The sequence below is a fragment of the Notolepis coatsorum genome (assembly GCF_963971535.1).
Source record: "Notolepis coatsorum genome assembly, chromosome: 3".
Taxonomy (NCBI): Eukaryota; Metazoa; Chordata; class Actinopteri; order Aulopiformes; family Paralepididae; genus Notolepis; species Notolepis coatsorum.
In genome coordinates, this window is record NC_140167.1 from 13,772,670 (window position 1) to 13,797,319 (window position 24,650).

At 41.4% G+C, this 24,650-nt stretch overlaps 1 pseudogene across 1 annotated transcript; it reads left to right on the plus strand.

The window, feature by feature from the left end:
- The first annotated feature begins 15,541 nt into the window (after positions 1 to 15,541).
- Positions 15,542 to 23,901, plus strand: LOC311225693 (tripartite motif-containing protein 16-like; annotated as a pseudogene). Its single transcript has 3 exons — positions 15,542 to 15,556; positions 16,433 to 18,027; positions 23,762 to 23,901. The product of its transcript is annotated as a tripartite motif-containing protein 16-like (transcript).
- The last annotated feature ends 749 nt before the right edge of the window (positions 23,902 to 24,650 follow it).

Consider the following 24,650-nt stretch of genomic DNA (forward strand, 5'->3'; position numbering starts at 1 on the left):
GACCACTCTACTGAGAGAGACACTCGTCTAGTCACTGGTCACAGCAGCAGCACTACTGGGTGGCAGAGGAGGAGCTCTTGAAACCTCCTCACCTGGAACAGAGACAAACACAATGTGTATTGATTGATTGAAAACTTTATTAACAGATTGCAGAATGGGTACAGTACAGTACAGCTCAATACACACAATTGTTAAGGGGATGCAGACCAGAGAAAATGAATGAATGAATGAATGAATGAATGAATGAATGAATGAATGAATGAATGAATGAATGAAAACTTTATTTAACAGATTGCAGAATGGGTACAATACAGTACGGCTCAATACATACAATTGTTAAGGGGATGCAGACCTGAGAAAGACGTTTGTCTTGTTTCCATCAGGGTCCCCCATTTTCAATTCATATAGACAGAAAGACTTTCGTCTTGTTTACATCAGGGTCCCCCATTTTCAATTCATCCATACAGTACAATGTGATCTTTATCATCATAGTAGCCTTATTGTCATAATTCTACTGTACGGGGAAATTGGGGCATGCTGTGTTGGGACATGATGTTCCCCTTCATCTCTTGCATGAATGTACAGTGTGAACACGTGATCACAAAAGATGTATAAACACACTTTTGAATTTGATAATGATGACCATTCAACCAGTGTCAAAACAAGCCAGCCAAACAGCTAACGTCAGCTAGAAACTAGCTTACACTGTATTTGTGTGCGGATTTACCTAAGTTAGCGAAAAGTTAACATTACACATCTTTTGCAAGCAAAACATGATGATGTTGAGAGAAACTAGAATCGAACTAACTCGGGTTGTCTAGGATAAACATTTATTTTCTCTCCATTTACTCCTTTGTGTCTACTCTTTTCACAAACCATACTGGATCTGACAGCTAGCTACGTACAGTAAGCGAAACTAGCGTTAGTTGTTGTCATACATTATGTCATGTTGTTGTTAGCTTGGTTAGCTGTGTCTACAATGAAGGAAAGATCGAATTAGCCAGCGATCTGGATAACGTGCTTCGCCACATAGCAAGCGAGCTAAAACAATGCAAAGCTTAGTCACAGAAATCATTTGGAAAACAATAAACAAAGCTCCTTACTCATGTCCATGAGTTATCCCCGAAAAGGGGCTTTTCTCGTAATGATGCCTCTTCTACTCCCTCTCTCTCTCTCGGACAAGCGTCAAGCGAGCAGCAGAATCAGATGCATTTCCGGTCGAAAAGGTTCAAAATAAAAGCACTCAATTAAAACTCAACTAAACTGATCTAAATTGAGTAGATATCTATAGTGAAATACATCATATTTCACGGGAAACGGCTATTTAATCCATGTCCTCTGAGAATTAAAGAGGCACCCACCAAAAAACAATGTTGATTTATTGTACACACTACACACATATAATCTCAACCGTTTTGCACACATTCATTTAGTTTGACAATTATTGAGGGTACATTAGTTTGATGGTGGCCACCAGTGATGTCATCAGGGACAGTGAATCCTTGTGTTATGTTAATTACAGCTCAATTAAATTATGTAGATGAAAAAATATATACAGTATACTATAGGGACTGCTACTTTTATCATTTCATTGAACCCTATTTAACACAACACAAGGATTCAATGTCCCGATGACATCACTGGTGGCCACATTCAAACTTTCAGTAACCGTCAAACTAACTGAATGTGTGCAAAACTGTTTAGAGTTTTTGGATGTGTGTGAGATTATGTGCCAATTAAATTAGCATTGTTTTTGGTAAAGTGCCCCTTTAAAAGTGCTGATGGTATTAAATGCAATACTACTCTAAAGGCTGTGGAGCAACAGTGGCTCAGGAGGTAGAGCAGTTGTCTGGTAATCTGAAGGTTCCCGGTTCGGTTCTCCTTGAGCAAAACACTTAACCACTAACTGCTCTACCATGAGCAGGTTGGCACTTTGCACGCCGTCAGTGAATGGGTGAATGGTGTGTGAGTGAATGGGTGAATGGGGTATATGTTGTAAAGCTATATGAATGCAGTCCATTTGACCATTTACCTCTAAGGCTGTAAGGCTTACTCTTATAGATACCTCTAAGGCTGTAAGGCTTACTCTCACTGATACTTCTAAGGCTGTAAGGCTCACTCTCACTGATACATCTAAGGCTGTAAGGCTTACTCTCACTGATACTTCTAAGGCTGTAAGGCTTACTCTCACTGATACCTCTAAGGCTGTAAGGCTTACTCTCACTGATACATCTGAGGCTGTAAGGCTTACTCTCACTGATACATCTGAGGCTGTAAGGCTTACTCTTACTGATACATCTAAGGCTTACTCTTACTGATACCTCTTTTTTTTTTATCCACTTTTTCTCCCATTTTCTATATTTTCTCCCATCCCAATTTCGTATCATCCAATTCAACCCTCCCCTGTCACGAACGCTGTTTCTTGCCTCCCACAAGCCGGCTGCAATGTGGACTAAGTCATACATAGCACAAGTCCCCTCCGATACTTGAGGTAACAGCAGTCGCATCTTTTCACCTGCGCAGCTCGATCTCTCAGTGGTGAGGAGTAACGCGTGGGAGGCTCACGCTGCCCCCGACACTTCCTGATTCTACTGCGCAGGCGCACCAACCGACCTGTAGGAGTCGCTGTCCACAACGCCCGATCCCCACCCATCAGTTTCCCACCCCCTAATACGGCCAATGTGTATTAGTATGAACAACCAGCTAAACTGAAAGCAATGTGGAGCGCTGGGCTCGAACAGGCGAGCCCAGCGTCTCCGCATTCGTGGCGAGCGCCTTGCCCACTACGCCACGTAGCCGCCGCCTCTTACTGATACCTCTAAGGCTGTAAGGCTTACTCTTACTGATACCTCTAAGGCTGTAAGGCTTACTCTTACTGATACCTCTAAGGTATCTAGACTCCGACATCTCCACCTGGATGACGACCAACCACCTCAAACTGAACCTAAGCAAAACAGAATTGCTCCACCTGCCGGCCAAATCCTCCCCCCTGACCGATCTTTCCATCACAGTCGAGAATGCAGCTGTGACCGCGTCCCCGACCGCCAAGAACCTTGGTGTTGTCCTCGACGACCAGTTGAACTTCTCTGCATGATCAAGAGAGATGATCGAGGTATCAGGACATTTTTATTGTCTATAGGGTAGAGCTAAGCATCATTAAGATGTATGGCTCTACTAAATTAGCACCTTCCACGACCAACGTTTCTGAACAGAGATTGTGACAAATTATAGAAATAGCTTTAAATAAAATAAAAAAAATAAGACATAAACTGACAGTGATGGAATTGACATGATAATTGTGAAGAAGACCATTGATTAACCCCCTGTGTCATATTTTTTTTATCTTTCATTTCAAACAGGCACCTTTCCAGACAGATGAAAATAGCAAAGGTTATTCCACTATTTAAATCTGGGGATAAACACAGTTTTACCAACTACAGACCAGTGTCCTTGCTTTCACAATTTTCCAAGATCCTTGAAAAAGTGTTTGTTCATAAATGAGATGTTTTTATTGAAAAGAATAACCTGCTGAGTGAGAGTCAATATGGATTCAGGGCAAATCGATCAACAGCCTTAGCCTTAATGAATATATATGAAGAAGTAACCACAGATAAGAGGAATTACACAATAGGGGTGTTTATTGACTTTAAAAAAAGCATTATACGATAGATCATGACATTTTAATTTCTAAATTACACATATACGGTGTGAGAGGGGTGGCGATGAACTGGTTAAGTACTATCTTGAAAATAGACAACAATATGTACAACTCTCTGGTTACACATCTGAATGTATGAATATTGAATGTGGTGTCCCTCAAGGTTTGGTCCTGGGGCCCAAACTTTTTATTTTATATATTAATGATATATGTGAAGTGTCAAACATATTGCAATTTGTTTTATTTGCTGACGATACAAATTTCTTCAGTTCAGGTATACCTTAAAAAATTTGCAGATGACATTGTAAATGAAATGTGTGAATGAATGAATGAATGAATGAATGAATGAATGAATGAATGAATGAAAACTTTATTTAACAACTCAACTCAACTCAATATATGGTTTTATAACAATAAGTTATCCCTAAATTTGGAAAAAACGAAATTTATGATATTTACTAATCGAAAGAAGGAGGACAATGTGGCATTATGTATACAGAGTTAATATTGAAAGAGTAGTTAAAATGTTTGGGTGTTATGTTGTTGGACGAGAAATTGACATGGATGCCTCACATAATGTACATAAAAAAGAAGGTAGCCAAGAGTGTTTTTGTTTTGAACAAGGCAAAGAATGTGCTTGATTATAATTCAATGCGAATATTATATTGTTCACTCATCCTACCATATTTGAGTTACTGTGTGGAAGTGTGGGGTAACACGTATGAAAGTAACATAAAGCCATTATTTATATTACAGAAGAGAGCAGTAAGAATATTTCACAAAGTAGATTCAAGAGAACATACTGTACCAATGAATTATTTATTAAATCCAGACTATTGAAACTTAAAGAGTTAGCTGAAATACAGACTTTATTAGTTTTGTTTAGAGCAAAATGCTGAGTATTACCAGCAAATATACAGAGGTTGTTCGTTCCCTGTCCAGATGACAGCAGAAGGAAATTACATTTTAAGCAACAATTTGCACGAACCACCTTAAAACAAAGGTGCACCTCAGTTAGGTATCAAACTATATGGAAGAATGATGAAAAGAGTTCTACTAATATATTTCATTTCAAAAGGTTGTACAAAGAAAAGATAAATAGACAGTATAGCACAGTTTAGTATAATATTGCAGTTTAGCATAACAGGATAATATATAGCATAGCATTACAGTAGGCTAGTAGGAGTAAAGTAATAGAATAGAATAGAATAGAATAGAATAGAATAGAATAGAATAGAATAGAATAGAATAGAAATACTTTTATTATCCCGTGGGAAATTTGACACTGCAAATCGCTCAACATTTAAACATTTAGACAGGACAGGTCACAAATTAGAATAATAACACAAATCAAATCAAGTTGCCTAGGATAAGAGTAGAGTAAAATAGAATAAAATTAAATGAAATAAAATATACAGAAATAAATACAGTAAGAATATACTGAGCATATATAGTATATAGCAGCGTAACATAGAATAATAATATATTAAAATATTGTATAATAATAATAATAATAATTGCAATTAGTCTATCAGTGTGCTGTATGTGTGTGGGGCAGGTACAAATACGATTTTTTCTTCTTCTTCTTCCTGTTCCATTCGGCCATGGAATTTGGTGGATCATATTAATATGTACTGTTGGACTGTGGTAATTCCATGTACGAATAAATAAAAATTATGAAAAAAATTATGATGTTTACCTGCCACATCGAGATAATTGATCAGTTAAGCCTTGATCTCGTTAATGTGTTTGATGTTGCTTTGCAGTGGAATTCCCCTTTAGTCAGGAAAGCTTAAAAAAAAAAAAAAAAACACAGCATCTATTTTGACTAATCTCTTCATTCAAGCATTAAAGTCGAGGTTCCTTAGTGTTCTTCTGATGTGCATCTGTTGGCTCTTAAAGTTACATAACCGTTTCAAAAAAAAAAAAAAAGATAAAATCGAACTTTCTGGCGCTCTTGTTTTGAAGGCAGAATCGTCAAAACGGACGTGAAACTTCCGCTGCTGCACGCGACTGGGGGCGCATGTTAGGGAGGGTCATGTGACAAAATCAGCTGATTCCCTGGCATCGATTGGTTTGAAGGTTGACAGGCGGAATTTCGATTGTGAACTTTTCGATTGTGAACTATAGATCTCATATTATTTCTACTAAATGAGCTCCAAAGTGTAATGTTTATCTAGAATGGATCCAGCCGACTGATCTATAGAAAGTGTACAGTGATCCAATCCCACTTCTGAAAGGAACAAGTGCATCTATTTTAGATTGGGAAATTGCATTTTGCATGTTGCATGTGGAATAAATATGCTTATCTATTCTTCTGGATTTTATGTGTTATGTGGAATAATGTTTCATACCCCTATTACTACTGGTAAGTCCAACCACTGAAAATGCATTGTGGCATGCAAATCAATAGGAAATAATTTAGTCTCAGTCTCTTCCTGACAATTTGGAAGGGAAAAACCGCCTAAACTCAGTTGACCTACCCTTTTTATTACGCCCTATGAATCTTCATGGTAGGAATTCATATTATTAGAGATAAGCTATGCAATTGAGGCAAGTAAAAAATGTAGCTATATATATATATTTGATGATTGGCTTTGGTGATCATCATCATCATCATCTTTTTTTGCAGGATCAGCATGAGCATATGAGTCTCGCTCTGCTTCTGCATGTGAGCTCCAGCATGAAGACGTCCTCTGACACACGTCTGAGTAAAACCTCAAACTCTTACATCTTAATAGATTATACTTCTTGAGTATTAAATTATAGATTAGATTCAAATGTAGCACAAATACAGTACAACAAAAATAAGTTGGCATCTAACCAGAGTGCAAATGTCAGTAAGTGCAACAGCAATATACAGGTGATTCAACTGGGTATAAAATAATTATATAAATTAGTACTACTGGGTGTACAGTAGTGGTAATCAGATGTATGTACATAGTTGTAGTAATATGTACAGTGATACAGGTATAAAGACACTATGGTATATAAGTCATACTGGCCAGCAGCATAGAGTAAGAGTAAATATAGTAAGAGTATACTAGAAAGAGTAAATATATATATATATAGAGAGAGAGAGAGAGAGAGAGAGAGAGAGAGAGAGAGAGAGATTTTTTTAATATATCTTTTATTGGTGAAACATAGGTGGTACAGAGAAGCAAAGGTTAGTTATCAATGTATAACATATCACCATGTTCCAGGGCGGCTACGTGGTGTAGTGGGCAAGGCGCTCGCGGAGACGCTGGGCTCGTCAGTTCGAGCCCAGCGCTCCACATTGCTTTCAGTTTAGCTGGTCGTCCGTACTAATACACATTGGCCGTATTAGGGGGTGGGAAACTGATGGGTGGGGATCGGGCGTTGTGGACAGCGACTCCTACAGGTCGGTTGGTGCGCCTGCGCAGTAGAATCAGGAAGTGTCGGGGGCAGCGTGAGCCTCCCACGCGTTACTCCTCGCCACTGAGAGATCGAGCTGCGCAGGTGAAAAGATGCGACTGCTGTTGCCTCAAGTACCGGAGGGGACTTGTGCTATGTATGACTTAGTCCACATTTCAGCCGGCTTGTGGGAGGCAAGAAACAGCGTTCGTGACAGGGGAGGGTTGAATTGGATGATACGAAATTGGGATGGGAGAAAATATAGAAAAAATGGGAGAAAAAGTGGATAAAAAAAAAAAACATATCACCATGTTTCTTTTTTTGCTTTTATGGGACATGACGAGACACGGACAGGACTAAAATTTAACAGGGACGACAAGAAACAATAAAGACAAGAACTAAACAAAGTCGAAAACAGGCAAAAAGAAAGCAAAATAAAATAAAAATAAAATAAAAAGTAAAATATAAAATAAAAAAATAATGATAATAAATTAAATAAAAATAATAATGGTGATGATAATAATAAATAACCAGGATAGAATATACAGTGGGGCGGAGTTTACAACAGGGTATCTAAGGTGCTCACCTCAGAGAAGAAGTATTTCTTTAGGATAAGTATTTAGAGAGAGAGAGAGAGATAGGTAGTTATGATTACAGTGATGAAGGCAGTAGGCAGGTATACATTGAGTATAGTTCAGGGTTTATATGGTATGGGGGTGGGGGTGTCCTCAAGGTACAGAGTTCAGAGAGATGACAGCTGAAGAGAAGAAGAGAGATGCTGGTGAGTCCTCTTGACCTGCAGTGACGAGGTGTTGAGAGGTCGTCAGAGATGTGGACACCCAGGAACTTGAAGCTGGAGACACGCTCAACCTAGATATGGGGGGGGGGGGGGGGGGCAGTTCTGTTTCACTCAACAACATGTCTCTAGCAGGTTCATACGCTGTCCCTACATCAGTTTCACTCAACAACATGTCTCTAGCAGGTTCATACGCTGTCCCTACATCAGTTTCACTCAACAACATGTCTCTAGCAGGTTCATACGCTGTCCCTACATCAGTTTCACTCAACAACATGTCTCTAGCAGGTTCATACGCTGTCCCTACATGATCACTGTACATATTATACTATAACTCTGTACATACATCGGATTAGCACTACACTCAGTGGTACTCATTTGTATATTTTGTACCCATTTTAATCACCTGTACATTGTATATTACTCTTGCACTTTACTGCTACATTTGCACTCTGGTTGGATGCCAAACCTCTTTTCGTTGTACTGTATTTGTGCTGTACAATGACACTAAATTTGAATATAATCTAAACATAATAGTAAAAGACAGTAAGAGGTGTGTTTCTAGTTATGATTCTGAACTTTTAACCTTTTTCATACAGAGTTATTGATAAACACTTTTAAAGCACAAGAATCCTTGACATCCCTGCCTGGTTGTGACGACTGAGTCCCCCCCCCCCCCTCTGTTTTTTCCCTATTTTTCTTTTTTTCTTTAAATGTTCTGTCTTTTCATCCCAGTTATTTTAAATTTTTTTATTGATCTTTTTCCCCCTCCTTTTTCCTCCGATTTTCTCCCATCCCAATGTTAGTCGTTATGCCAATTCCCAATCCCCTTCCTGGTCGCTGCGCACTTACCCCCCACAGTCTGTCTGGGAGAGTGGAGGCTATCACATGCTTCCTCCGACCAGGGGCGGACCTAGCACATTTGGCGCCCTAGGCGTGATTCACCACTGCGTTTTAGATTTTTGGCTCATTTTCCCTTATGTTAGAATTTTTTTTATGTAAAAATAATGGTTGCCGATATAGAGGGGTGCGCCAAAACTGCACAGAGAAAAAAAAAAAAAAAAAAAAAAAATAAAAATAATTTTTTTTAATTTTTTTTTGGCGACCGCCTAGGCGACCGCCTATATCGCCTGTAGGAAGGTCCGCCCCTGCCTCCGACACACGTCTAGCCAATCAACCGCTTCTTTTCACCTGGCAGCGCGGACTCTCACTGAGAGGGTGTAACGTGTAACACTACCCCCCTTAGATCCTATCCGCGCTGAGCAGGCGCCCCGACCGAACTGTAGGAGTCGCTGTTTTACAACGACCCGGACCCACCCCGCCAGCTTTCCCACCCTCTAATACAGCCAATTGTATTAGTGTGAACGGCCAGCCAAGCTGGTGACAACGCCGGAGCTGTGAGCTGGATTCGAACAGGCGAATCCAGCGTCTCCGGCGTTTGGTGACGAACGCAATCTCCGCTACGCCACCTGACCGCCTCTTTTCATCTCAGTTATATTAGTATCATAGGTTTTTTTTTTTTTTTTTTCTGTCACATCTTTTATTTTTTTTTGTGTATTATATGTATGTTTGTTGTCGCTCTTCGTGGGGGGGATGGGGTGGGGTTAGGGGATAGGAAAGGGAAATGGGGGGGGGGGAAGACAAAAATTGAAGATGTATAATATGTATAACTGTCTGCATAATTTTGAAAACTTTTCTAATAAAGAAAGTTATTAAAAAAGAGTTATTGATAAACGACATTGTTTTTCCCCTCCATAATGATGTATCCTCCTTCTCTCCACAATCCAATCCAAACCAAACACGACCTCTCTAGGCTCTGTGTCTCCGGCGAGCCGTTTATCCTCCTGCGATCTGCAGCTGCACCATCTGATGTCTTCTTCCTGTGCTTTTTAACAATCTCTCTCACCGTCATCCCATCGCAAAAGAGCGTGTTGTTTATTCACATGAGGCAATCTCGCATAAACCGCCCCGTTAAATCCATAAATCAAGTCAGATTTATTTGTCGAGTCCAAAGATCACATGACATGTCTCAATGGGCTCCACAGGCCCACAAAGGTAACACCCCCTGGCTTAGAAAACAATACGTTACAGTAATCAAGTCTGGACGAGACATCTAATGTAGATCAGATAACTTTTTTGAAAGAAGGCAATTCTTTGACGAGTGAATCAAATCATCGCTACACAGATTAAACATGTTCTGCTTCACAGTAGAGTGTCTATAAAGCACTATTCCTTCGATTCAGCCTCTCGGCTTCTTGTCAGTGTGTGTGTGTGTGTCTTTATCCAGCCCCAGTCTCACTGTGTGGTTATAGGAAAGACAGAGTTAATCAACCACACAATTCACAAGGAAAGATGAAATTACCTACCTGGGTTCCATCCTAGAGGCTAATCTTTCCTGTGACAAAATCCAATGTAATAAAAAAAAGTCAACCAACGAACTCGATTCTTGTACCGGATCTCCTCTCTGGTAAACAAGAATACCCTGAAGACTCTGGCAGGAGCACTCATTCAAGGGTACTACGACTATGCTTGCACCTCATGGTACCAAAGCACCTCAAAGGCGCTAAAAACAAAATTACAAACATCTCAAAACAAACTGGTCAGACAGTCAGACTACTGCTTGACCTTACTCCTAGAACCCACCTCACCCCTGCCCACTTTGACAACCTAGGATGGCTTAGAGTAGACGACAGAGTACAGCAACTTGCAATGGGCCTGGTCTACAAGATACACTACACGACCAAGGTACCCATGTACATGTCAAAATACTTCCCAAAGGTCAGTGAATACCACGATCACAACACCAGAGGGAGCTCCACAAATCATGTTAAACCCAGATTCGGCTCAAACAAGGGACTAAACACGTTTAGCAATTATGCCACATCAATGTGGAACGCCCTACCCAAAGCTGTAAAGGAATGTGAATTACCCACTTTCAAAACCACTCTCAAAGAACACCTACGGGAGACTGCAATTCGAAACTGGCCCATGTAAATGTCCTAACCCAACCCCCTCCAATGTACAGTAAATGACCAAGTATGGTTTTGTCAATATTCTAATGTACAGTTTTGCTTGTACAGTTGTACAGTGTTCCCCACCCACCCCTCCTACCCCCCCCCACCCAGCCCACCCAACCACCTCCAATGTACATGTGAATGTAAATATAGAGGTAAACGAGAACTTAGTGCAAAACTTTTAGCAGCAGTGGTAGTATGAATAATAATTGAAGGGATAAATAAAACAAAATAAAATCAATAAATTATAATAAAATATATTAAAATATATAACAAATCAACAGACAATAAGACAGAGAGAACAGGAAAAATTATAATTTATATATAATTATAGAAATATATATAAAAATAAATATATATATAAAAATTAAAATTATAATAAAAATAATGCTAAAAGACAGCCCAAGCCGTTTATTTATTATATATATATTTTTTATCTAGGTCTTTTTATATCAAGTTTCCCACATTATAACACAGGTCCGAAAAGAACCAACAGAAAGAAAAGAAAAGAAATTCAGTCAAACAAGCCGTTTGTTTTTGTTTAAAGAAAACGAGGCGCGTCTAGAGGCGTCCATACAGCGGCTAGCGGAGGTCTGACTGCTATCTGGACGAGAAAAGGTCAGATCAGCCTGACATTTGATAAGGTAATGGTCAGATAGGGCTGGAGTAAGGGGGGGGGGGACCAAAGCAGAAACGGCAAGCCCGCAGCCCGCAGGTGTTGCCACCATAGTCAAGGAATGGAGCAAAACCAAAATGAGGGTACATTTACTAATACAAAATATATGGAATTATATGGAATATATGGATTCTAGGAATCAGGGTAAACTGAACAACAAACAGAATAAAAGTCCAAACAAAAAGCAACGCTGAGCGTTGTCAAAAAACAAATTAAACAAAGTATCAACACAAAACCATGGGAACAATTAAAGTCCAATTGCCTGGGAACAAAAAGATATAAAAAAAACTCATGGGACAAAACAAAGAGAAAGAGTTTCAGCTGACGCTTTTATCCAAAGCGACTTACAAGTTCTGTACGACAAGTCAGCAGAGCAGGAAGGGTACATCTCTTTCAGCTGAGTAACAATGTGCATCAAAGTGTTGAAACTTGAGTGCTGCAGCGTTGAGTGCATATCACTACCCACTTTCAAAAACACTCTCAAAAAACACCTAAGGGAGACTGCAACTCGAAACTGGCCCCTGTAAATGTCCGAACACAACCCCCTCCAATGTACAGTAAATTACCAAGTATGGTCTTGTCAATAATCCAATGTACAGTTTTGTTTGTACAGTTATACAGTGTCCCCCACCCACCCCTCCTACCCAACCTCCCCCCCCCACTCCTTGAAAATGGGGGACCCTGATGTAAACAAGACGAAAGTCTTTCTCTGGTCTGCATCCCCTTAACAATTGTATGTATTGAGCTGTACTGTACTGTACCCATTCTGCAATCTGTTAATAAAGTTTTCAATCAATCAATCAATCAATCAATCAATCAATTCAAATCAATAGTAGTAGAGACAAATTAGTATATTAGGAAGAGCTGCCAGAGACGTACCCCCCCTGCAGACCTGTTGTTCACAATCTGTAAGTCGTTTTGGATAAAAGCATCAGCTAAATGACTAAATTGTAAATTGTAAATCAAGTCAAATTAAAATAGTGGGCAGCCTTGTATGAGAAGGACCCAGCCTGATTAGCTATGCTATCTGATTCAGAAGACACTATCTTCTCAGTATGCCTACCAGGCTTTCTTAAGCAGGGAGGAAGGAGCATCAAGTTCAAGTTTCTTTAATAGTTGTCATACAGAAGTACAGAATACTTTTATACAAAATGCTTCTTACTGTTACGCTCCAGAGACTGTGCTAGACAAGATAAGTATGAAATAAAATAGTATAGCATGTAAATTAGAAGTAAAAAAGAGGTCACAGTGTTCAGTATAGACATATGTACAATGTTTGATGCAGAATAGAAGTAACTGAGTTACCATATAATATACAATATACTATGCAGTGTACTAATATACAATACTATATAGTGCAAAGCAGAAATGGGATGAGGTACAATTTAGGTACAATTTACAGTAAGGTGTACGAGTTGTAGTGCAAATCCTTTATCAATAAATATAAAGTGTGTTTAGGTGATCTAAAGTGTGGAGAGTGGGTGCTGCAGTGTGTTGTTTGTTTAAAGTGAGTGTGTGCGTGTGGATGTGTGTGCTGTGTGCATTTGATGGTTGTTGTATAGTGTTTATTGTTCGTTGAGCAGCCTGATGGCCTGGGGATAGAAGCCATAGTCTAATACAGACAGAAAGGAACTCTGCACAATTCTCTTCCTGGCTTCAGACGGGAAACATTTCTTTAACCGGAAGAAAAAGCCAAGTTTAGGTCTAGGTTTTCTCAGTAGGTTCCCAATATGAACATCAAAGGCCATCTTTTCATCAATCCATATGCCCAGATATTTATAGGATGCTACTTTGTCAAGGCATGTCCCTTCCAGTGTCAGAATGGGAGGGACAGCTGTATTAGCACACATGGGGGCAAAGGTGGCGGCTACGTGGTGCAGTGGGCAAGGCGCTCACCTCGAATGATGGAGACGCTGGGTTCGCCTGTTCGAACCCAGCTCTCCACATTGCTTTCAGTTTAGCTGGTCGTCCGTACTAATACACATTGGCAGTATTAGGGGGTGGGAAACTGATGGGTGGGGATCAAGCGTTGTGGACAGCGACTCCTACAGGTCGGTTGGTGCGCCTGTGCAGTAGAATCAAGAAGCGACGGGGCGGTGCCCCTCCAAAGCACAGACCCCTGACGCTGAAAGATCGCGCAGCGCAGGTGAAAAGATGCGACTGCTGTTACCTCGAGTATCGGAGGGGACTCGTGCTATGTATGACTTAGTCCACATTGCAGCCGGCTTGTGGGAGGCAAGAAACAGCGTTCGAGACAGGGGAGGGTTGAATTGGATGAGACGAAATTGGGATGGGAGAAAATAGAAAATGGGAGAAAATAGAAAATGGGAGAAAAAGTGGATACAAAAAAAAGATGGGGGCAAAGGTGATCAGTTGATCAGGGTCAAGTGGCGGAGGACCTGGCTCTCCTTCTGCAGCGATCATCCCTGAGTTGCTAGAATCAAAGATTGAGCCAGCAGAAATAAAATGATTATTAAAGCTGTCTGCAATATCCATTTTGCCCTTGATTTCACTCTGATTTACCCTTAACACTTTGAGTGCCAACGACGAGATTTCTCGTTAGTTCATGCCAACCGTTCAGTACCAACGATGAGAGATATCGTTTTTTTTTTTATTTATTATCGATTTCCATAGATTTTTCATCAATCTAGCCTCACGTTACCAGTGGGGATCTGTCTGAACTCGAACAGGGAAAATACCGCCCCCTATCGTCTCTCTGGATGGTACTGCACCCCTTTGGATTGGATTGAATGAAACGCATGGAGAAAAAAAAGTTCTGCTTCCACATTTTACTTGTCAGACATGTAACCGGAGACGATCGAAGTCATCGCCCACCACCAGAACAGCGGAAATGTGTGTTTCCAGTACCCAGCATTGGATCAATAAACGCGATCGATATTTGGAATGGCGATCAGGAATTGGAATAATCTTTTTGGAGAACATCTGATCTGAGGTAAGGAATCTATTTTACCAGTCTTGGGATAATCAGAGCTATTTTCACCTATATATCAGCGTGTGCCATATGTGTGTGTCTGTGTGTGTGTGCGATCAGGAAATAAGATAATCGATTTTTCTGCCCGCTTCTATAGCGTGCATAAGTACACATATACTATTGATAATCTAGCGTTTATTTGAAAACGATTCATAAATAGGGCGAAAAATTACAACGTGTTTTGTGTATTCCAGTGTACTCCAGTAAAGGGCGTTTATCACAGAATCTTAATTTTCTTCTGGAACTTTCATAAAACGAGCGTTTTTCAAAATGGTATAAAACGGAAATGAACCGATTAAAAAAAAATCCTCTTCGACAATGTATTTTTTTTTTATCCAGTTTTTCTCCCATTTTCTATTTTTCTCCCATCCCAATTTCGTATCATCCAATTCAACCCTCCCTTGTTTCTTGCCTCCCACAAGCTGGCTGCAATGTGGACTAAGCCATACATAGCACGAGTCCCCTCCGATACTCGAGGTAACAGCAGTCGCATCTTTTCACCTGCGCTGCGCGATCTTTCAGCGTCAGGGGTCTGTGCTTTGGAGGGGCACCGCCCCGTCGCTTCTTGATTCTACTGCACAGGCGCACCAACCGACCTGTAGGAGTCGCTGTCCACAACGCTTGATCCCCACCCATCAGTTTCCCACCCCCTAATACTGCCAATGTGTATTAGTACGGACGACCAGCTAAACTGAAAGCAATGTGGAGAGCTGGGTTCTAACACGCGAACCCAGCGTCTCCAGCATTCGAGGTGAGCGCCTTGCCCACTGCACCACGTAGCCGCCTCCCTTTTCGACAATGTTGACTGCAAACAAGTCATTGATAAGCGACGGCCATATTAGACACATAGCCATAATTTAAGATATAGTTTATGCGTTCGCAAATATGAGAGCTCTATCATTGAAGTGGGTGTTGGCACGCAACAGGGTTCCGGGGCACCGGACCTGTGGCACTCACTCTCAGTGTTAAGAGATCAGGTATATTATTCAGTGTATATTCAGATATAGTATCTACAGATCCTAGACTAGACATGGCATGTGACCCAGTGAGTTACGAGAGAGATGTCCCAGACGGAAGTGGCGAGCCTCCAATATGTGCTTGGCCTCTCATACCAAAGAAGTACAGTAGCCCTTGTAAGGAGTGCAGCTGCTTACTCTATACAGGCTCCCAAGTGATAACGATCCCGAATTCCTTCTATCAAGAGAACATGTTTCATCTACCCATCCACTCGTTATACGACCTGCTTGAAGTGGAAGGGGCCAACGGTCTGGAAATTTAATTAAAATAATAAAATATATCAACAAAAAAAGACAAGTACACTAAACATTAAATTAAATGTAAGAAGAAGAACAGCTCTCATCACGTGCATTTTGTTTTAAATGAGAGAGAGAGTGTTTTATTGAGTATGTATGCCATTTTCTCTATGTCTCTCTTTGTGCTTATGAGTTTTAGTGGGGTTTTCTTGACAAAGTAAACAAATTAGAGGTAGTTGATGACGAGAGAAAGTCCTGAACATGTAAAAAAAAAAAAAAAAAAAAAAAACACATCTTATCTATGAATCACAGTAAACTAGACACTGCCTCTTTAAAGCGACTCCTCCCCTGGACAGCTACAACCAGGAAGCACCTCCCACCCCGTGACGCGTTCAGAGTTTACTCTATACCTCCCACCCCGTGACGCGTTCAGAGTTTACTCTTCCTGAGAAAACAAAACGTAAGAGCGCCGTTGTTAAAATCATAGATATATATATATATCTATGGTTAAAATGGCCAGCAAGGAGTTACGCGATCTGACGCGGGACGCTTATATATTAATGCCAGCCCAAGAGTGCTTCCGCGTTTCTCTGATTGGCCGCGACGCCCCACGTGACAACGCCTAGCACGCCCCCGCGGCAGACCAGTTCTGCTGTTCTCTCTGTCAGGATCTACTGAAGTAACTATTCCCTGTGGACACAGCTACTGTATGGGCTGTATTAAAGACTGCTGGGATCGAGATGATCAGAAGGGGATCTACACATGTCCCCAGGGGAGACTTTTAATCAGAGGCCTGTTCTGAAGAAAAACAATATAATTTCTGAAGTGATGGAACAACAAATGAAGACAGGACTCCAAGCTGCGCCTCCTGATCACTTTTGTGCTGGACCTGGAGATGTGGCCTGTGACTTCTGCACTGGGAGAAAGCGGAAAGCCCACAAGTCCTGCCTGGTATGTCTGACCTCTTTCTGTGAAACTCACCTCCAGCCTCATTATACTGTAGCTCCATTAAAGAAACACAAGCTGGTCAAAGCCTCCACACGGCTTCAGGAGAACACCTGCTCTCGTCATGATGAAGCTATGAAGATTTTCTGTCGTACTGATCAGCAGTGTATCTGTTATCTGTGTTCCATGGATGAACATAAAGGCCATGATACAGTCTCAGCTGCAGCGGAAAGGACAGAGAGACACAAAGAGCTTTGCACGAGTCAGAAGAAAATCCACCAGAGAGTCCAGGAGATAGAGAAGCGACTCAAAGAGGCCCAACAGGCTGTTGATTCTCTCAATCGCTCTGCTGATAAAGCAGTGGAGGACAGTGAGAGAATCTTTACTGAGCTGATACGCTCCATGGAGACGAGGCGCTCTGAGCTGAAGAAGGTCATCAGAGGACCAGTGACTCAGGCTGAAGAACTGCAGAAGAGACTGGAGCAGGAGATAGTGGACCTGAGGAGGAGATACACTGAGCTGGAGCAGCTCTCACACACAGAGGACCACATCCACTTTCTACAGAGTTTCCCCCCCCTCTCCAGTCCCACAGACTTACCCAGCATCAGTGTCCTTCCTCTCCTGTACTTTGCATATGTGACTGAGGTCGTGTCTAAGCTGAGAGACCAACTAGAGGACGTTCTGAAAGCGCAGTGGCCCAGAATCTCAAAAACAGTGAATGCAGTTAATGTTTTACTGCCACCAGAGCCCAAGACCAGAGCTGACTTCTTACAATATTACTCTCCGATCACACTGGACCCACACACAACATACACACGTCTGTCTTTGTCTGAGGGGAACAGAAAAGCAACACTGATGCAGCAAAAGCAGTCGTATCCTAATCCTAATCACCCAGAAAGATTCATTAACAGGGCTCAGGTTCTGGGTAGAGAAGGTCTGACAGGACGCTGTTACTGGGAGGTGGAGTGGAGTGTACGGGTTCATGTAGCAGCCTCCTACAAAGACATTAGTAGAACAGGCACTAATGAGGACTGTGGATTTGGATGCAATTCCAAATCCTGGGCTTTAGATTGCAATCCAAGTAATTACATCTTCAGCCACAATAACAAGAGCATAACAGTATCGGGCCCCCGGTCCTCCAGAATAGGAGTGTACCTGGATCACAGGGCAGGGACTCTGTCCTTCTACAGCGTCTCGGACACAATGACCCTCCTGCACAGAGTCAACACCACATTCACTCAGCCTCTCTATCCTGGACTTTGGCTTCAATGTGACTTTGCGGGTGTCCACCGATATATCCCTGGGCAGGCTGAGTTCTGTGAGAGATCAGAGACATGCACAGCTCCTCTACCCAGGGTTTTGGATTTAAATTGATCTTGGAGATGCCGAGTTGTGAAAGATGGAGGTAATTAGGAGTTACATTCACTCAGTCACTCTATCGTTGTTCTGAGGGACAGACACGCATACTGTACTATGTTTTGCTTTGTTTCTAGTTTCTAGCATACCGGGGTTTTGTTTGATTGGATATTTGCATAATTCATTCATAATTATTCACATATTTTAATCACATCTTTTATTTATTTTTTTCATATATTTTTATTTCATTTTTGGATGAAAGGGACAGGTACAAGCATACAATGCACATAAAACATAATTTAAATTATTTGCCAACTACACGCATTGGCTTGCCCCTTGCCTCATTTAAAATAAAAAAATCCTACCCCCTAACCCCTGCACCAACCACCGTTGACAAAAAAAATACAGATATAATTAGTTATGTCCTGCTAGTTATATAGTAGAGGTCCTAACTTGATAGAGAATATGGTTCCAGCTATCTATTGTTTGATAGTTTGCACCATTTAATCTAGCTGTAGAAAGCTCCATTGTTACAACATCAGCTAATAACTGTTTCCAGTGATTTAAAGGGCAGAGAATGTGGAGCTTGCCATCGCAGCGCCAATTTTCTTTTTGCAGCAGTACTTCCTGCCAGCCAAAATCGTCTCTGAACAATACTTAAAGCTAAAGAATCATCATCATTAAGGAGCAGTAATTTGGGACAACAGGGAATATGTTTTTGTAATACTTTAGATAGATAATTAGTTATGTTCCCAGAAACTTTTGACTGTGGGGCATTCCCACATCATATGTGTAAAAGTACCAGTAGTATTTAGAGAACAAAGTGTACAGTTTGGTGAAATAGCACGTCTCATTCTATAAGCTTTCTGGGGGGTTAAATATGTTTTATGGACAAAATTGAAATTAATCTGCTGATGATTTGGGTTTCGTGATGCCATAATAATATTTCCCCAAACTCTGGTCCAATTGATAGATTGATGGTGTTCTAATCCCAATTCTGTACTCCACGATTGGATAACAGGTATTTTAATCACATCTTCAATACCTCTGTCCCTTTGCATGTGGGGAAGTACAAATCTTTATTTTCATACTCCGGGTAGGTTGGACAACAATATGCAACCATTTTATTTGTATTTGATCACCTTTGGTCATTTTGAATTACTGTGGGATTTGGGATTTGGGGCTGTCTCTTCTCTCTCTGTTCCAAGGGGGGGTTGGTAACAATGTGGTGGCCGGACCTCCATGGGGAGGTTGATTCAGCCTATAAACTTTTCCCTCACCTCTTATCTCTGGGCAGCCAGGACACTTCATACTCTATTTTCAAGGCCTTCGGTTGAACCCATAGCCAGGATGTGTGGGGCATGGGTCAGTCGTAAATAATGCAACTAGTTTGTTTCAGAACAGACCCATCTGCGTTATCAAAAGAGCTCAAGGAGAGAGAGAGAGTTGTGTTCTTCTGGTGGCCGACTTTCGGGGAGACAGACCTAGATGGGAGCTGATGACCATTCATTGAATATTGTGCATTTATTTTTTTGTTCTTTTATTCTTACTAAATAAACGTGGACATCTAAATCCAGAAGGACCCGTGTGGATATTTGCTTGAAACTTGCCATTTCACTGACTGAACCTCAATATAGAACTTTGAACACAACACAAAGGAATTTACTGTAACTCACTATTTCCATGTGCTAGATGAAAAATACTGTCGAATTCTAACGTTGAAATTCAATAGTGAAACGAGTTGGAGTTCCAAACCAATTATGGTTAAATTCTAGATATCTCTAGATCATCTCCAATCAGCGGCCAATACTTTCTAAAATGTTACCATTGTTACTATTACAATTGTTTAAGAACCCAAGAACTGAGGGCAATAGTTTGGGCAGCGGTGGCCTAAAGGTTAGAGAAGCAGGTTTGTGACCGGAAGGTCGCCGGTTTTCGATCCACCGGACCGGCAGGAAACTTCTGGGCTGGGGAAGTAAATTAATAACTCTCTCCCATACCCTCAATACCAACCGCTGAAGTGCCCTTGAGCAAGGCACTTAACCCCCAACTGCTCCAGTGGAGTTGCTCAGTGGCCAACAACGGTGTCGGACTGTGGTTGTACAGGGCGGCTCCCAGGTGTGAATGGACCCGTGTGAGTGTGAAGCGGGGTGTTACTGAAAAAGAGAATTTGTGCTCAGATAACCTACCCTGGTAAATAAAGGTAAACATTTACGTTTGATGTGGTGCTCCTAGGGAAAGTACCTCCTCCCTGATGGCAGGAGTCGAAACTGCAGGTGAATAGGGGAGAATATCCTTTCATCCTATCAAAATGAAATTTCACAATATGGGCATAAATGCAAACATCTTTTGTATTATGACCTTTATATATTGCTATAAAACACAATCTGTTATTTTTTGTTTTTGTTCTTGACTATACGTTTGATAAGATAATATAAACCTTTATTATTCCCCCGTAGGGGAGTTCAGGCATCAAAGCAGCAACAGCAAAGACGATGAAGCACAGGTTAGATCCAAACAAGCTAGGATAATTAGAATGAAAATACAATAAAACCAAGTAAACACACGGCTGCTTGCCCTTGAAATCTACCGTACTCTGAATCTCTGAATGAGTGAATGAACATAGAAACATAAATATACTCTACAATATCAATAATATTTATGTGTGTATGTGTACAGCCCACCCTGTTATAAATATACAAATAACTCTATGCTAAGTCTACCCCCGGTATAAATATACCTAACTATCTTATGTCTACTCCCGGTACAATATTATACTGCAACTATAATTATAAATATAAGTCTATCCTGTGCAATATATACAGTACTCCATACTAAGTCTACCTTGATCTGTACATGGAACATAAGATATTTGGAACTTTCTGAACCTATTGTAAATCGTAATCTAGATCAGTTTTACTACAATGTTTGCAAACATTGCCAACATAACCAAAGTGTTTCAGCCACAGAACAAATACAAGCAGCTTACTGTTGTCTAGTGTTGGTCAGTCAGCAGGATATGAAAACAGGGCTCCATTCTTATGTTCGTTGGTGGAGCTACATGTTTGGATCAATTACCTTTAACATATTCAAACTAGCCAATTAAAAATGCACACATTTGGATATGATCACTTTTCCCTTTGGTGGAATACGTCCGATAACTTTTCTGTTTTCAATATGATGCATAATTAAATAGTTGGGGTTTGACTAGTAGTCAATTATTTTCTTTTTGTTTTAAATTAGAGAAAGAATAACTGTAGGCCTATAAGGTGACCGATGCATGTCTTCATATAAACATTTAGTAAGTATAAAGTAATTCATCATAAAATGAGTTACCCATAAAATATAAAGGGCAATGTATAGTGTGTGTATATACATATATAAAAAGAACACTTTCACAAGTTCACAGTTTATTAACATGTAGATTTAAGTATCCAACAGGACTTGACATAAACATTTGTACAGTAATGATGAGAGACAAGTTATGCAACACCTGCACTCTATTTCAGTTCACTTATCCAAAACGCTTTACAATTTGTTCCTCACATTTTACCCACTCACTCACACATTCACACACCGACGGCGGAGGCAACCATGCAAGGTGCCGACCTGCTCATCAGGGCAATTAAGTGTCTTGCTCAAGGACACTTCAACACGCTGCCCGGGAGGAGCGGGAATCGAACCATGAACCTCCGGATTACCAGACGACTGCTCTACTCTGTCGCGTGTCTACTGAGCAAGGGTAGAATTACCTATGGAGTCAATGGAAATAATACAGATGCATAATGGTGTAAACAATTGTCAGAACTAAGGTCATTTGGACAGTCTTTCGATGCCATTATGAATGACTAGCAATCTGTCGGAGTCAATGAGAGCTTTCATTTATGTCTAACTATGCCTGCCATTCCAGAATTCGTCCTATGAGACAGTTGTAGTCAAATTCTGCACTAATGCCAACTGTTTAACATGAGTATGCAGCAAGCTCATACTGGCTGCATATCCTTTCTACTGTCTATCTAGAAGCTCATACTGTCTGGCAGTGGCTGCATATCTTTTCTACTGTCTATCTCTATCTAGAAGCTCATACTGTCGGTGTCTGCATATCTTTTCTACTGTCTATCTAGAAGCTCATACTGGCTGCATATCCTTTCTACTGTCTATCTAGAAGCTCATACTCAGCTGTATATATTTTATACTGTATATCTAGAAGCTCATTGGTTTGTAAATTTACTAGATTTGCTAGAGATTTTTAGTTTTTAATGTATGTTTTGTAACCTGTATATTTGTCATGGTTCCTGCCAGGCAGTGCTTCCTTCCTCTCTCTATCTCTCTTCTCCCGCTCTCATTATGGTCAAGTAGGTGCAGGTGTGGTGTTCAGAGAGGCGGCTGATCTGAGGTCTGTGGGACTATCGCTTCTGGTTGAGTGAACGCAGGCGCGACTAGCTGCCGCTGCTCTCCGGTTGTTTTTAATCGGCAACCTTGAGTGTCTTGAAAGGCGCCTTATAAATAAAATGCATATTATTATTATATTACATCAGGGTATATAACCCCGCCCCAGACGTGGAGAAGCTGATCTGAGGTCTGTGGGCATATTACATCAGGGTATATAACCACGCCAGACGCGTCTATACTTTCCGCAACGGAGCTCGGTTTCCGGGTTCCTCTGATTGGCCGCGACCCCCGTGGATAAGGGGGCGTGCTAGCGCGGGTCACGTGGGGGTCGCGGCCAATCAGAGGAACCCGGAAACCGAGCTCCGTTGCGGAAAGTATAGACGTGCCCAGCACGTGGAGAAGCTGATCTGAGGTCTGTGGGCATATTACATCAGGGTATATAACCCCACGCCAGACGCTTATAGCTTATCCGCAACAGTAAGTTACTTCCGGGGTAGGCCTGATTGGCCCCGACAGGCACGTGACGCGCAACTTCCTCTGCCGCGCGGCACGCTCCGCGGAGCCGAGCGGCAGAGCTTGCGGAATTACGTAACCGTCCAAATACGCCATGACTTTCATTCGGCGCTATAGCTCACCTGGCAGAGCAGCGGTCCTGCGATCCTGCGGTCCGTTGTTGGTGAGTTTGAATCCCATCAAATCTTTTTTTTTTAACGTGATTTTTTTTTTAACGTGTATTCTTTCGCCGGTTAAGGTTAGGCATGGTTAAGGTTAAGGTTAAGGTTAGGCATTGTTTCGGAGTTGGTTAAGGTTAGAACGGTTAAGTTTAGGCGCTGTTAAGGAGCTGGTTAAGGTTAGAGTTTGTCTTAGAGAATGGCAATATTCTTTCTATGGTTAAGGTTAGGCATGGTTAAGGTTAAGGTTAGGCATTGTTTCGGAGTTGGTTAAGGTTAGAACGGTTAAGTTTAGGCGCTGTTAAGGAGCTGGTTAAGGTTAGAGTTTGTGTTAGAGAATGGCAATAGACAGCCTATTTCCGCGCGACAGCTCTCAGCAGCCTCGTTGCGCGTCCTGAGTTTGCCGCGTCACGTGCCTGTCGGGGCCAATCAGGCCTACCCCGGAAGTCACTTACTGTTGCGGAACAGTTACACGCGCCCCAGATGTGGAGAAGCTGTCAGATCGTAAACTCTCGTTACTAGAGTTAGTCTGTTACTTTGCTCGTATTCACTATTCTGTTGGTTCTAGTTGTTCGCCTGGATCTCGTGTTCTTTGACCGTGTCTAACTCTGTACTCTCGTCCTCTCTCCTCAGCCTGCTCGGCGAAGACCTGGAGACACCTGGCCTGGCTCACAAGGAACTGCTCTGACACCTGCCCGGCAGACTATCCCTGTCCCTGCTCTGACCCCGTCTGTCTGACTCTCTTGTCCCCGCGCACACCCTGGACTATATGAGTATCACCCCCGTGTATCGACCCCTGCCTGGACATTGACCATTCTATTAAATATACCCATATTGGGTTTTCACAAGATCTGTCTCTGTCTGCATATTGGGTTCAATACTACATTGTGACAATATTGGCCTGGCGAATGGTGTGTTATCGTTGTATTAATTGTGATACTGCACGCGATAACCATTAAATATAAGGATCTTGAATACAAGGTGTAGTGGTTTACATTTACATTTAGTCATTTAGCTGATGCTTTTATCCAAAGCGACTTACAAGTTCTGTACGACAAGTCATCAGGAAGGGCACAACTCTATCAGCTGAGTAACAATGTTCATCAAAGTGTTGAGTGCTACAGTGTAGGGTTTAAGCCCTATAGTCAATACAATGACAAGATATCTTTGGGACAGCCATTGTAACACTTGGCAACGCTCACTTATTTACAGTATAAACTGGTGGCAGATTATCATGGACACATGATGGCGCTATTCACCATACAATCATTAGACTAGATTGCCTTCATTTGCAGGCACCTTTCCCATGTTGTCCCAGTAGACCTGGGGTGGGATCCACAAAGAATGGATTGCATGGTGCTAATTGCACCCTTACTTACAATTCATTATTAATTGAAAATGGGGGACCCTGATGTAAACAAGACGAAAGTCTTTCTCTGGTCTGCATCCCCTTAACAATTGTGTGTATTGAGCCGTACTGTATTGCAATCTGCAAAACCATTAACAAATCATTATAAAATAT